This window comes from Vombatus ursinus, unplaced genomic scaffold, assembly GCF_900497805.2.
Source record: "Vombatus ursinus unplaced genomic scaffold, bare-nosed wombat genome assembly UNPS02014931.1, whole genome shotgun sequence".
NCBI classification, from domain to species: domain Eukaryota; kingdom Metazoa; phylum Chordata; class Mammalia; order Diprotodontia; family Vombatidae; genus Vombatus; species Vombatus ursinus.
The window spans coordinates 3,783-7,564 of NW_020954709.1; positions in this window are offsets into that span (position 1 = coordinate 3,783).

Consider the following 3,782-nt stretch of genomic DNA (forward strand, 5'->3'; position numbering starts at 1 on the left):
AAGCATTTATCCAGTGTTACACAACTATTAAGTGTCTCTTGTAGGATTGGAATTTGGGTCTTTCTGTCTCCAAGTCTATTGCTCTGCCAACTATACCAATCAGTTGCCTCCCCCCTACAAGGGTACAGCTGGGCCACGGGTGGGGAACCTGTGGCCTTGAGACCACATCTGACCCTCTAGGTCCTCAGGTGCCGCCCTTTGACTGAATCCAAACTTCACAGAACAGATCTCCTTAATAAAAGGATTTGTTCTGTAAAACTTGGACTCAGTCAAAAGGCCACACCTGAGGACGTAGAAAGCCACTTGTGGCCTCAAGGCAGCAAGTGTCCCATCCCTACTGGGCCGTAAGCTTGGACCCTAGCAAAGGGATATATGACTAAGAACAAACACATAAACTAGATGTTGCCTATGCATTCAAATTGAGCCTGTCTAAAACAAACTTCACTATCCTTCCTCTCTAGCCCACTATCCTCTGAATTTTCCTATGGCTACTGAAAGCAACACTTTCCTTCTAGTCACCTAGGTTCACAACCTCAATTTATCAGTAAACATTAATTAAGTGCCTACTATGTGCCAGGCATGTGAACCTCAGAATTATTTTCAACTCTTCACTCTCACTCATTACACATGTTCAATGAGTTGGTTTTATCATCTTGCTGTTTCTACCACCTCACCATCTCTCAATTTGTCCCTCTCTTTCCATTCACACAGCTATAACCTTAGTTTATCTGGATGGGTATGTCCAGGCTTCTGGGGCCACTCTGGACCTGTAAGAAGGTATTCTCAACTCCCACCCACCCACCCTTGGCAATATCATAACCCTTATCATCTCTTGCCTATTATTGTAATAGGCTCCAAATAGGGTCTCTCTGACTCAAGACTTTCCTTTCTCCAATCCATTTTCCACATAAATACTAAATTGATTTTCCTACAGTTCAGGTCTGACCATGTCACTTCCTACTCACCATTGCCTCTGTGGGCAAATAGAAACTCCTGAGTTTGTATTTTAAACCTTCTTTACAACCTAGTTTCAAACTACCTTTCTAGCTTTCTTCATTACTACTCTTAGTACTCTATGGTTTAACCATATGGACTATTTTGTTGTTCCCTTATACTCAACACTAGATTTCCTCTCTTTGCCTTTGCATTACTTGTTCTTCATGCTTAAAAGGTAGTTGTTCCTTAACTCTGTCTCTAAGAATGACCTTGTTTCCTTTCAAATTCAGTTCAAGGGCCACTTTCTACATAAAGCCTTTCCTAATGCCCCTCAGCTGCCCCTAATGCCCTCCCCTCTAAATTACCTTGTAGTTATTTGCTATATGTTTATTTATATACATGTTGTATTCCTTGGTAGAATATAACCTTCCTGAGGACAGAGTCTGTTTCATTTTTATCTTTGTATCTGTGGCACGTTGAGATAGTACCTGGGGCATACTTCTGAATAAATGCTTGTAGATTGATGACAATCATAGTTTGTATCATTCTCCTTCTTGTAAAAATTCTGTGGAAGGGGAAATGGAAGATTATGGGGTAGTATTGCTTCACAAAACAACAAGAAGCAGGGAAGGAATAAATTTACAGAAAGCTTGGAGTTTAGCCAGATCATCCTAAGAGTATTAACAAATGAAACCCGAAGGGAGACAAAAAAACAAAAAACAAAAAAATAGAAAAGAGCTGTCAAGATTTCTACAGGCTCATAACTGAATACAAAGTCACCATATTTGTCTTCTAACATCATAATCTTGATTTGATTTGACTTTTTTTTCATAAGAATATTTTTTAAGAGGCAGTTAAAGAAAAGAAAGATGGGAAGAGCATCCAGATTAGACCAATTATACAGTTAGGAGATTATTTCTGGAGGACATTTAATCTCTAGGATTCAGGAGACTTAAAAAATCAGACTCTATTACTTAAAATGAGATGAAGACAATATCAATAACTATTGAGGATATATATATATATCCTTTATAATCTCTATAAAATCCGTATTAGAATGATTTATGCACATATCAATCAATCAACAAGTATTAATTAATCACATACTTTATGACAGGTCATTCTTGATCAAAGTCAGATGAAAGAATAGGCAACCTATTGCAAATGACATTCTCTAGAAGGCCATGTCTTGAAGTCATACAATTGTATAAACATGAAGAGAATACAAGATCCTATTTTGTAAAAATTAACATTTTGTTTTGTAGAACAAAATGACACCTTAAAGTCTTTCCTCCAACTGGGTAACTACCATACATATGTTAAAATCACATGAGATTCTTTTGTTTGATGGCCCTCATTAAGACCAAGGAAGGCATAAAACAAGTAAATATACACTCACCAAAGGTGTTTTCCTCTGATGTGGATGATGTTCAGATAAGAGATCAATGCCCTAAAGATGATGAAGTCTTCCAAGTGGTCCTATATGCTGATGACAGTATGATGACTACACAAAGATCAGAAATATTCAGGGGTCCTAAATGAGATTTATAGTTATGCAGAAATACTTCAGTCTAACAACAAAAAAGTAGATAAAGAATGTCTATTGACCAGGTTATTTTATGTAGATGAACAGACAAAAAAATGAATTGGTTTGTGTGTGTGTGTGTGTGTGTGTGTGTGTGCAGGTATATGCACACATGCATTGGGTAATCACTGTGGATAAACAAAGAATTGGTCCTATGATTAAATATGAATACGATGTGCAAGGTTGCCTTTGTGAAATTGTTTGGTATTTTTAATGATATTACATCATCCTGAAACAAAAGCTAATTTCTTTTACATAAATAAATTTCTGATGTTGAAATAATCTATTGACAAGTATTTATTAAGAACCTGTCATGTGCCAGGCACTGGGCTAGGCTCTGAGGATAAATAGATAAAAATGGAAATATTCACTACTCTCAAGAAGCTCACATTCTACCTAGGAAAACAACATGTAGACATTTATGAGTATTAAAAATGAATATGAAATAAAAATACCACAATTTTGAGGAGGGAGGCAGTCAGAAAAATGCTGGTTGTAGTGTCAGAGAACCTAGGTTCAATCTCTATTATTTAAAACTTTGTTACTCTGGACAAGTTGATCAATCTCTGTGCCTTAATTTCTTCATTTGTTAAAAAAAAGAGAGAGGCTTGAAATAGGTGACCTCTGAGGTCATTTTTGGCTCTACTTTTAGGATCCTTTGAACAATTTTTGGGATAAGGATAGTCTGCCTCTATAATGTGGCACTGGGGTGAGCTTTGAAAGATGCTAATGATTTTAAGAGGCAGTGCGTTCTAGGGTTGGGGGACAATCTGCACAAAGGCATTGTGTGCATGGAATTTTGTGGGAAAGGCAGAATGACAGCCTGACTGATGTTAGAGGACATGAAACTGAGTAATATATAACATGCCTGCAAAGGGAGACTGAAGCCAACATGTGAAGAACTTTCAGTATCAAACAGAGGAATTTGTATTTGATCCTAGAGATAATAGGGAATGAATGAAGTTTATTGAGAAGCAAAGTGATGCAGTTCTTTAGGAATGTCACCTTGGCAGTCTTTGGCAGCTTTGTGGAGGATGAATTCAACAGAAGAAACTTGAGAAAGGGAGCCCAATTTGAAGGCTTTTGCAATAATCCAGGTTAGTAGTGAAGAGGACCTTAACAAAAAGGGGGAGTCTCATGATTGGAAAGAGAGGGATGGATGCATGATGTGTTGAGATAGTAAAACCAAATAGACTTGCCAACAGATTAGATCTGTAAAGTGAGGTAGAGTGAGGAGTTAGGGATGACTTCAGTTTTGCAA